Here is a 12,047-nt window from a genome sequence, read left to right as displayed (position 1 = left end):
TTGTAGAGACAGAGTTTCGCCACAGTGCCTACGCTGGTCTTGAACTCCTGGGCTGAAGTGATCCACCCAAATCCCAAAATGCTGGGATTACAAGGATGAGCCACTGCACCAGGCTTATATTAAAAATTTAAATGTAAGACCTCAAACTATAAGAATTGTAGAAGAAAATCTAGGAAACAACATTCTAGACATTGGTCTTTGGAAAGAATTTATGACTAGGACCTCAAAAGCAATTGCAACAAAAACAAAAATTGATAAGTGGGACCTAATTAAACCAAAGAGCTTCTACATAGCTAAAGAGACTAACAATAAAGTAAACAGACAATCTACAGAATGGGAGAAAACATTCACAAACTATGCATCCACGTAGGTCTAATAGTCAGAATCTATAAGGAACTTAAACAATTGAACAAGCAAAAAACCAAATGACCTCATCAAAAAACAGGCAAAAGTCATGAACAAATATTTCTCAAAGAAGGTACACAAGTGTCCAAAAACAAGTCATACATCTGATAAGGGATTAACACCCAATATGTATAAGGGATTCAGAAAATTCATTAAGAAGAAAACAAATAACCTGACTGAAAAGTGGGTGGGCCAAGTGTGGTGGTTTATGCTTGTAATCCCAGCACTCTGGGAGGCCGAGGCAGGCAGATCACCTGAGGTAGGAGTTCAAGACCAGCCTGGTTAACATGCCAAAACCCCATCTCCACTAAATTAAAATACAATAAATAGCCGGGCATGGTGGCAAGTGCCTGTAATCTCAGCTACTCAGGAAGTTGAAATAGGAGAATCACTTGAACCTAGGAGATGGAGGTTGCAGTGAGCCAAGATCACACCACTGCGCTCCAGCCTGGGCAACAGAGTGAGACTCTGTCTGGAAAAAAATAAAAAAGAGAGAGAAAAGAAAAAAATGGGCAAAAGACTTGAATAGACATTTCTCAAAAGAAGACATACAAATGACCAACAGATATATTAAAAAATGCTCAACATCACTACTCATTAGGGAAATGCAGTTTAATACCACAAACAGCGATCACCTCATACTTGTCAGAATGGCTATTATCAAAAAAGATAAAAGAGAAATTTTGGTGAGGATTTGGAGAAAAGTAAACCCTTTTACACTGTTGATGGGGATGTAGCTTAATATAGCCATTATGGAAACCTGTATGGAGATTCTGCAAAAAACTAAAAATACAATTACCATATGATCTAGCAATGCCACTTTTGGTGTATATGCAAAGGAGATGAAATCAGTATGTTGAAGAGATGTCTGTGCTACCATGTTCATTACAGCATTATTTGCAATAGCCAAGTTATGGGATCAACCTACGTGTCCATCAATGGACAAATAGATAAAGAAAATGTGGTATATATTCACAGTAAAATAGTATTCAGCATTAAAAAAAGAGGAAATTCTGTCATTTGAGACAACATGGATGAACCTGGAGGACATTATGCTAAGTGTACTAAACCAGGCACAGAAAAACACATGAACTCACTTAATGTGGAATGTAAAACAATCAAATACTTATATAGCCGGGCGTGGTGGCATGAATCTGTTGTCACAGCTACTTGGGAGGCTGAGGCAGGAGAACTGCATGAACCCAAGAGGTAGAGGCCACAGTGAGCTGAGATCATGCCACTGCACTCCAGCCTGGGTGACAGAGCGACAGACAAGACATCCTCCCTCCCTCCCTCCCTCCCTCCTTTCCTTCCTTCCTTGCTCCCGCCCTCTCTCCTTCCTTCCTTCCTTCCTTCTTTTCTCAAAAAACAAACAAAAAAAAACCAAACAAACAAACAGAAAAACAATGGAAGCCTTATAAAAGTGGAGAGTAGAATGGTGGCTATCAAAGGCTGGGGATAGTAGGGATGTTGGTTAAAAGGTAATAAGTTTCTGTTAGGAGAAATATGTTTTTTGAGATTATTGCACAGCATCATGACCATAGTTAATAATAAGTGGGAGATGAACAATGAGAACATATGGACACAGGGAGGGGAACATCACACACCACGGCCTGTCAGGGAGTGGGGGGCTAGGGAAGGGAGAACATTAGGAGAAATACCTAATGTAGATGATGGGTTGATGGGTGCAGCAAACCACTGTGGCACGTTTACACATATGTAACAAACCTGCACGTTCTGCACATGTATCCCAGAACTTAAAGTATAATAAATAAATAAATAAAAATAAATAAAAAAAGATGTAAAAAGTTGCTAAGAGAGTAAATTGCAAATGTTCTCACCACAAAAAATGATATGTATTTGAGGTGATGGATGTGTTAATTAGCTTGATTTAATCATTCTACATTGTATGTATATATATGACATAATATCACTTTGTACCTCATATATACAATAATTTGTCAATTTACAATAAAAATATTGGTTTATATTGTTTATGTTGAACAATGACTTCTACCTTCCTAAATCCCTTTCTGAGCATAAATATAGATATATATGTGCATATATATGTATTTTTTAATTTTAGTTTTTTAACTTGAAAGCACATTACATACAGTTTGATCACCTTATTTTGTTTTTCATTTCAATGGATACTTTTCGTGACTACATTTTAATGTATTGACTGCCTAAGTTTATGCAGCCTGGATAACACAAATTTGTTTCCCACTTAGTATCTAGGTTATTTTTTAAATTTCAGTGTTCATATAGCTCAGACCTATAGAATTAGCTGAAAATACTTAAGAAAAACAGGAAAACCAACTGAAAAATTCCAAAACCAGACAAAAATTATTAAAGATGTATAATGATTGAGAAATTGGTAAATGAAGCATCATGTATAAAAGTTAGTTACTGAGAATGTGTTTTGACCACTTTGTTGTTTAGACTAATCACTGTTTGGATTAAATTATTTTTCACGAAACTGTGTGGAGCTAATGTTATTTGTAATGATTGCCAAGTAGAAAAAAAGACACTCTTTCTTTCTTTCTACATTTTAATATTTTATAATTTTAAAATGAGCATATGCCAAAGAAGAAAAAGTTCTTGCACATCTTTATTCCTGAGTAACTTACTCTTTATGCTGCAAATGCCTGTGCAATCTTTTTTTTTTTTTTTTTTTGAAAAAATATTTTCCCCTGAACTGGTTATTGGTGGCACAACAGAATCCCATTTATATTTGCACATTCTATTATAGCTGAGGTAGCCTTGGCTAAGCTGAAAGAGAGACTGCTCTTCCCATTTCCCCTCCCTGTAGGTTTTTGTTTTTGTTTTTGTTTTTGTTTTTGAGACACAGTGCAGTGGTGCTACCTCAGCAAACTGCAATCTCTGCCTCCCAGGCTCAAACAATCCTCCCACCTCAGTCTCCCAAGTAGCTGGGACTGCAGGTGCAAGCCACCATGTCTGGCTAATTTTTGTATTTTTTGTGAAGACAGGGTTTTACCACATTGCCCAGGCTGGTCTCAAACTCCTGAGTTCAGGTCATCTGCTCACCTCCTCGGCCTCCCAAAATGCTGGGATTATAGGCGTGAGCCACTGCACCCAGCCCCGATATTTTTTTAAATGTTAAGCACAGTGCTTATCTTCTCTTCTCCTATTCTGATAATAAAAAAGTTCTGATTTAGCAGTAGCCCATTTTTGTATATAGTTTTCATATTAATAAATTTGAAAATAATATCAGTGTATATATAGTTTGGATATTTGTCCCCAGTTCAATCTCATGTTGAAATATAATTTCCAATGCTGGAGGTGAGGCCTGGTGGCAGGTGTTTGGACCATGGAAATGGATCCCTCATGAACAGCTTAGGCCATTCCGTTGGTGATAGGTCAGTTCTCGCTTTAAATTCATGCAAGATCTGGTCATTTAAAAGTGTGTGGCACCTCCTCACTCCACTCTCTCACTTTCACCTGCTTTCACCATGTGATGTGCCTGGTCCCCCTCCACTTTCCACCATGATTGTTAGCTTGGTGAGGCCTCGCTAGAAGCTTAGCAGATGCCAGCACCATGCTTCCTGTAAAGCCCACAGAACTGTAAGCCAATTCAATCTCACTTATTTATAAATTACCCAAGCTCAAGTATTTCTTTATAGTAATGCAAGAATGGCCTACTACAATATATTTTAAATTTCCTTTTGACTCAGTTTTTACTTAGAAGAATATTCATTTGCTTCATAATATTTGGTCCTTGTTTTCACCCTCAGGTTGATAATTTTGGTTTTTTATAATTTGTCATGTGTACTGCTTTTATCATTTATTATTTTGTGATCAGCTCAAGAGATAACTACATTAAAGGAGTCAATTTGTATCTATCTAAATGCATAAGTTTTGTATTCCTTTTATAGCTAATTAGGACATCTTATATTATTTAGGTTTTTCTACCTCTCTTTCTCTTTCCCTTTTCTCCTCCACCTTCCTTTTTATTTTTTCCATCTGAAGGTCTGTGTTTGGACACCTCTTACATATTTGTTTCAGACATATAGTTTTGGGTCAAGAAGGTGTACCTCAGTTTGGCAATTACTGTTTCTAAGCACTGACTCAGAGGTGTATGAGTGGGTAGAAACTCCTACTGTTTTTTGTAAAATGTCTCATCCTTGTCTCATATAAGTATATTAAAAATCCCTTGGACTGATCCTTAAATAGACCCATTTAGTAAATTTCAGCAGCAATAGTACTGTGAACCATTTGGATAAGAGTTCCAGTCAATTTTCTAATTTATAATAGTGGATTCTAGACCATATGGTTTTAATGTGTTGACAAAAAGAAAGAATCACATCTTACCACAGTTCAAATATATTAAATCCAATGTTTCCTCGTTGTCACTAATGGTCTAACACTATCATAAAAGTTAATTAATTGGTACAGTAGGCTCTATTCTTTTAAAGCCATCAGGATTTCGCCTCATTGTACTTTAAACTCTTTTGGATGGTTATTACTGGATTTCTTGACAATCTGTTGTCTAGTGGTTACCAAGGCATCCTGGTTTATCTCGCCAGTTTACAATTAATAGGGCTACATTCTGCCTGTTTTTATAAAAACAAACAAACAAAAACAAAACACACACAAAAAAACACACTAGTATTTCATTTAACTCTTTAGCAATCATCAGAGTCTTCAAAATCAGGAATCCTCCAAATCCATAAAAGCCAATCTCCCTGTGTCTGCAATGGTTTTAGGTGACTTGCAGACATTATCTCTTAGCCACCAGTCACTGTATCACTCTTTATTCCTTGCTAGTGCTCTCTTTCCAGGTCATGTTACTCACAGCAGCTTTAAAATATACAATGGGAAAAAAAGGAGAGTAACATGAGCAGACTTAGTAGATAACAAAGGACAAGAGAAAGTAGGTCCTTGATACTCTCTTTACTTTTTCCCAGCATATTCCCTGCTAGCCTGTGATAAACTTACCCCAAGGAAAGAAAAGAAAAGCAGACCCCAAAGTTTTAACTCAGTTCTAGATTCTGAAGTTCTGGGTTCTGAACTAATTAAAGTTTAAACATTGGAACAATTTCCCTGGATTAAGTTAAGAACATCTTTTACCTCTTCTACTACTTACTAATAATAACATAACTCATGCAATAATAGCTATTATATACCGTTTTATTTAATTCAGATAAATATTTAATAATATTGGCTCAAAACATATTTGATCCCTTCCTAGCACCAGGAATTATTTCAAAGACTTGACAATCATCTATTTAAATCTTCTCTGCATCACTGTTGTTATCACTGTTTTGCGATGGTTTTGCAGTGATAACAACAGAGATGAGGAAACTGAGGTTAAAAGAGATGTAATAAATTGCTCAAATTCGACAGCAGGACTGTCTAACTACAAAGTTCACATCCTTTTAATCCCCTTCACTACATCTTTAAGAGCAAGAAAGTCTTAAAAACATTGCATGCGTTGGAGCAAAGCCAAGTAGAATCTGAAGCTGGAAAAAATGGTTCTTGTGTGTCTTTCTTCTTTTTTTTTTTTTTTTTTTTTTTTTTTTTTTTTTTTTTGAGACGGAGTCTCACAATGTCGCCCAGGCTGGAGTGCAGTGGCGCGATCTCGGCTCACTGCAAGCTCCGCCTCCCGGGTTCACGCCATTCTCCTGCCTCAGCCTCCCGAGTAGCTGGGACTACAGGCGCCCGCCACCTCGCCCGGCTAAGTTTTTGTATTTTTAGTAGAGACGGGGTTTCACTGTGTCAGCCAGGATGGTCTCGATCTCCTGACCTCGTGATCCGCCCGTCTCGGCCTCCCAAAGTGCTGGGATTACAGGCTTGAGCCACCGCGCCCGGCCTCTTGTGTGTCTTTCATATACTGCAGTCACACAAGTAGTTGGCATTAACCTTTTGTAGTTTGTGGGTACATAATTGCTCTGAAATCCTCTCTTCAAAATATCAAAACATTTTTGAAAACATTCCTTATGAAGAACCAAATAGGTGTAAAGATATTAAAAGTTTAACTTAGGAATTGGTGTTAAAGTGATTGCATTCATTTGGGGGAATGTTGGAATGGTAGTAAAACAATAAAGGCTGATTATTCAATTCAGCATAGAGTCTGAAAAAGAAATTTTAAACTATAATGCAGAACATATTTAGTCTGTCACCAGTTTTATCACTCAACAATTAATTATTAAGTGGTTACTAAATGCCAATCATTACCTAAGCCCTGAGGAAAAATGGATTAAGAAACCTCCAGGATTTAAGCGAGCGAAGTATCTGTTTTTTCATCTTTAGAGTCGTGTATTTGTCACTGAGATACATGTATATTTGTTATATACAGAAATATATATTTATAAATTCCTATATTTATATATGCACATATTTATATATTATATACATACATAACATATATGTGTTATATTATGTATGTGTATATATTATATATATACATGTATATATATACTGAATGTATGTATGTATATATTATATATACATAATATATAAATATGTATAAATATAGTTTTAGAATATTATGTGTTTGCATTTATATATGCAAATATATATGCATATATTTGATATTTATATAATGATGAAGTATTTATCAGCACTTGTGAATTTTCTATTACTACAACTTAAGCAACATTGATTACTGAAACGACTTTACCAAAATCTGTGAAAAGTAATCTATCATTATCATTATTATTTTGAAAAAGGGTCTTGCTCTGTCACCCAGGCTGGCTCACTGCAGCTTCAACCTCCTGGGTTCAAGCAATCCTCCCGGCTCAGCCTCTTGTGTAGCTGGGACTCTAGGTTTGTACCATGGCCACATTCGGCTAATTTATTTATTTATTTATTGTAGAGACAGGGTCTTACTCTGTTGCCCAGGCTGGTCTCAAACTCCTGGGCTCAAGAGATCCTCCCTTGTTCAGCCTTTCAAAGTGTTTGGATTACAGGTGTGAGCCACTGTGCCCAGCCTCAATATTATTTTTTAATAACTTTCCCCTACTGAGTTAAAATTTTGCCTTTTTTACATTCTACATACCATATATCCTTGAATCTTTCTTTTTGTATTGATCTCTTTATTCCTGTGCTGACCTCACAATTTATGGCTTAAAGATGTGATCTAACATTTGTAAGGTACATCCTTTTTCATTACTCATATAATGATGTTTACAATTTTTCCCTTATATATTTTAGATTATGAAAATTAGGGAGGCCGGGGGCGGTGGCTCAAGCCTGTAATCCCAGCACTTTGGGAGGCCGAGGCGGGCGGATCACAAGGTCAGGAGATCGAGACCACAGTGAAACCCCGTCTCTACTAAAAATACAAAAAATTAGCCGGGCGCGGTAGCGGGCGCCTGTAGTCCCAGCTACTCAGGAGGCTGAGGCAGGAGAATGGCGGGAACCCGGGAGGCGGAGCTTGCAGTGAGCCGAGATCGCGCCACTGCACTCCAGCCTGGGCAACAGCGTGAGACTCCGTCTCAAAAAAAAAAAAAAAAAAGAAAAGAAAATTAGGGACAGTTTGGTATGTTTCTTTGTTCAATTAAACCCACAATTATAATTTACAATATGTAAACACAGTGTTAAAACTGCTGAGGATATAAAGGGGAAAATGATAGAATTCCAGCTCTCGAGATAATCTTATGTATGAAATAGAGTTATAATTTATAACTCTATAATTTCTGATTCTAGAAATACAAAAAGAGACAAGATAGAATAAGAACCAAGAGGCAGGTTGTATAGAGTTAAATATTAGGTGTTATAACTGAGCACACATGTAAGTAGTAAGCCTTTCTTAGATGATTAATGTGGTTGCTGCAGCAGTTTTATAGATGACCAGATCCCTTAGTCTGTCTTAAAGTCGAAAAGTGCAGAATAGTGGCAGCCTCATTTTGACGTAGCATCTCTAAAAATCTCAGCCCTTAGTGGCCTTCTTTTTCCCTTGCTTTCATGGAAGGTGGGACAAAGCATGCATGTCTTTGAAGTCTGGTATCACAGATGTTTTGAATTCCTGAATATTCAGTTCTCTCTACAATGACATGAATTAACTGATTTTCTATGAGGTGTGTGAGAGTGATTTCATTTTGAACATGTTTGTAATTTGGTGGATGATCTAGCTGTTAGACATGCCTACATGATCTTGTTTCACAGAATGTTTTCTTCTGCAAATTCTTTATGTTGTTACTCTGTATTGGGGGAACCCACCCCCAATATTTCAATGCAGGTTCTTTCTATTTTCTGTAAGTGTCGGCCGGCTGAGAAATAAAGAGAGACAGTATAAAGAGAGGAATTTGACAGCTGGGCTGCCAGGGGTGACATCACATATTGATAGGACCATGATGCCTGTCCGAAACTCAAACCAGCAAGTTTTTATTAAGAGTTTAAAAAGGGGAGGGGGTGTAAGAACAGGGAGGAAGTACAAAGATTACATGCTTCAAAGGGCAAAAAGCAGAACTACTAATAAGGGTCAAACAAAGATCACATGCTTTTGAGGGAACAGGACAAAGGGCAAAAGCAGAACTACTGATAAGGGTCCAACAAAGATCACAAGGCAAAGGGCAAAAGCAGAACTACTGATAAGGGTCCATGTTCAGCAGTGCCTGTATTGTCTTGGTAAACATCTTAAACAACAGAAAACAGGGTTCAAGAGCAGAGAACCGGTCTGACCTCAAATTTACCAATGTAGAGTTTCTCCCCACCTTAGTAAGCCTGAGGGTTCTGCAGGAGACCAGGGCATATCTCAGTCCTTATCTCAACTGCACAAGACAGACATTCCCAGAGTGGCCATTTATAGACCTCCCCCCAGGAACGCATTCCTTTCCCAAGGTATTAATATTAATATTCTTTGCTAGGAAAATCATTTAGCGATATCTCTCCTACTTGGACATCCATTTATAGGCTCTCTGCAAGAAGAAAAATACGGCTCTTTTTGCCCAACCCTGCAGGCAGTCAGACCTTATGGTTGTCTTACCTTGTTCCATAAAAATTGCTGTTATTCTGTTCTTTTTCAAGGTGCACCGATTTCCTATTGTTCCAACACACGTTTTATAATCAATTTGTACAAGTGACACAATTATCACAGTGGTCCTGAGGTGACATACATCCTCAGCTTACGAAGATAACAGGATTAAGAGATTAAAGTAAAGACAGGCATAAGAAATTATAAAAGTATTATTTGGGAACTGATAAATGTCCATCTTAAAATGAAATCTTCACAATTTATGTTCCTCTGCCATGGCTCCAACCCCTCTGTTCAGGGTCCCTGACTTCCTGCAACACTCTGGTAACTAAATCTAATCCCATTGTAATTAAAACATTTATGACCATGTCAGAAGCATATGAAGCAGAACAACTCCATCTTGAATAGGAGCTGGGTAAAATGAGGCTAACACCTGCTGGGCTGTGTTCCCAGATGGTTAAGGCATTCTAAGTCACAGGATGAAATAGGAGGTTGGCACAAAATACAGATCATAAAGACCTTGCTGATAAAATAGGTTGCAGTAAAGGAGCTGGCCTAAACCCACCAAAACCAAAATGGTGACAAGAGTGACCTCTGGTCGTCCTCACTGCCACCCTCCCATCGGCACCATAGCAGTTTACAAATGCCATGGCAACATCAGGAAGCTACTTTATATGGTCTAAAAAGGGGAGGCATGAATAATCCACCCTTTGTTTAGCATATCATCAAGAAATAACCATAAAAATGGGCAACCAGCAGCCCTTGGGTCTGCTCTATCGAGTAGTTGTTCTTTAATTCCTTTACTTTCTTAATTAACCTTCTTTCACTTTACACTGCAGATTTGCCCTCAATTCTTTCTTGCACAAGATCCAAGAACCCTCTTTTGGGGCCTGAATCCAGACCCCTGTCCTATAACATATTTCTAGTGACCACAGGAGGGACTATAGTGTAGAAACCCGGACCCAACAGCTACCTTTGGGTAAGTGTTGGGGTCCTGTAGCATCTTTCTGGCCAATTGTGAAGGGACAATACTAAAGAAACCTCCCCCAACCTGAAGGAAATAGAATGCAACACTGATTGGACGACTTTGGGTAAGTGGTATGGTACCCAGATAAAGAATGGGCTTGTTACAGGCCCAAGTCAGTGGAGTTATAGTCTCTCCTAAGACAGAGTGGGTTAGAGGCCCCTCTTAATAAAAGGCAAGGATGCTTGACTGGCCTTGGGTTAGAGGCCCAACTTAGAAGGGGATTAGAGGTCTTCTAAGATTTAGGGAATTAGAGGCCCCTCTTGATAAAGTTCCTCTTGGCCAAGGACAGCTTCGGCACTATGGGTTGTTAACTGCTATTTTCTTTGGATTAATCTGCCTTGCACTCTATGCTGAGACCTGTGGGTGCTAGGATTAGGCATGTACAGGATTGGGTGACATGGGGAGCATTTTCCTCCCCAAAAGGCAAAACTTGAAAGCTGATAGGATTGCTGGAAAAGATCCCTGTAGCAGCCGCCTGACCTTTTCAGTGTCGATGCAATGGGTGGGTCTTTCTCTGGCCTCCCTGATCATTTTGCCTTCCCCACCCTGCCACAGGCAATGCTTTTCTTTCACTCCTTTCTCTTTCTTATCTTTTCTATTATTCAGGGTGACCATCTTGCCCAGAGACCACATGTTGAAATTCCTGATCAGAGGTTGGATTAACCATGATGGGGCCCGACCAGGGGCAAGTCTAAGCCTTTCAAGTTTAATAATGGGTGCTAAGCAGAGTGGCTAATGTCTACATTTTGTCACATGTATTTTGCTCTGGCCAGAACAGAAAAAGATAATTTTCCTTTGTGTTGTGGCTTGGCTGTTGGGGCTGTGTACAGCCAGCTGGGTCACTAGGGCTGCTCGTGGAAAGGGAATCCAGAAGCCTGTAATGCCAGCAAAAGGATAAGAATTTCTTACCAGTCAGATTTCTGGTTTCTCTCTCTCTCTCCCCCCCGCTCTCTGTGTGTGTGTGTGTGTGTGTGTGTGTGTGTAAACTGGATGAAGTTTCTCTCTGGTCAGTTATGCCCTTGGGAACTTGACCTTGTAACCATGTGGTCATGCTTTCTCTTTTCACAATAGTGGCCTGGATTCAGGTTTCAATTCCTGGCCGAGGGGATGATCTTGTATCTTCTGTCTATGTATTTATATGTATTATGTTTGTGACATTTACATATGAAATAGCTTTACTTGAAAAATAATAAGAGCTTAATATTTTATCAGAAAAGTAAAAAAGTGTAATGACTTTTAGTCACGTGACTTAAGTAATCTTTGGGAACTAAAGATAGTTTTCTTTTGTTTTTTTAAGATGGAGTCTCATTCTGTCACCAGCCTGGAGTGCAGTGGTGCAATCTGGGCTCACTGCAACCTCGCCTCCTGGGTTCAAGTGATTCTCCTGCCTCAGCCTCCCAAGTAGCTGGGACTACAGGTGCATGCCACCATGCCCAGCTCATTTTTTTGTATTTTTAGTAGAGATGGGGTTTCGCCATGTTGGCCAGGATGGTCTTGAACTCCAGACCTCGTGATCCACCCTCCTCAGTCTCCCAAAGTGCTGAGATTACAGGCATGAGCCACCGTGCCCGGCCAAGGTAGTTTTAAAAATTATTGGTAAGTAAAGATATTTGGTCTAAATTATGCAGGTCAGATAATAAGTTTACTAAATGCTTTAAGGTCATAAACTGCTTGAAA

General features: G+C 38.7%; 1 long non-coding RNA gene across 1 annotated transcript in view; it reads right to left on the bottom strand.

Moving 5' to 3' along the window:
- Positions 1–12,047, bottom strand: part of LOC139356838 (uncharacterized) — a 37,343-nt gene that overhangs the window by 15,763 nt on the left and 9,533 nt on the right. Inside the window, exon 2 of the long non-coding RNA XR_011609289.1 lies at positions 5,049–5,226. This is a non-coding gene — a long non-coding RNA (uncharacterized lncRNA). The remainder of the gene's footprint in view (positions 1–5,048; positions 5,227–12,047) is intronic.

This window comes from Macaca nemestrina, chromosome 10 (genome assembly GCF_043159975.1).
Source record: "Macaca nemestrina isolate mMacNem1 chromosome 10, mMacNem.hap1, whole genome shotgun sequence".
Lineage (NCBI taxonomy): Eukaryota > Metazoa > Chordata > Mammalia > Primates > Cercopithecidae > Macaca > Macaca nemestrina.
This window is presented reverse-complemented; position numbering and strand designations above follow the sequence as displayed.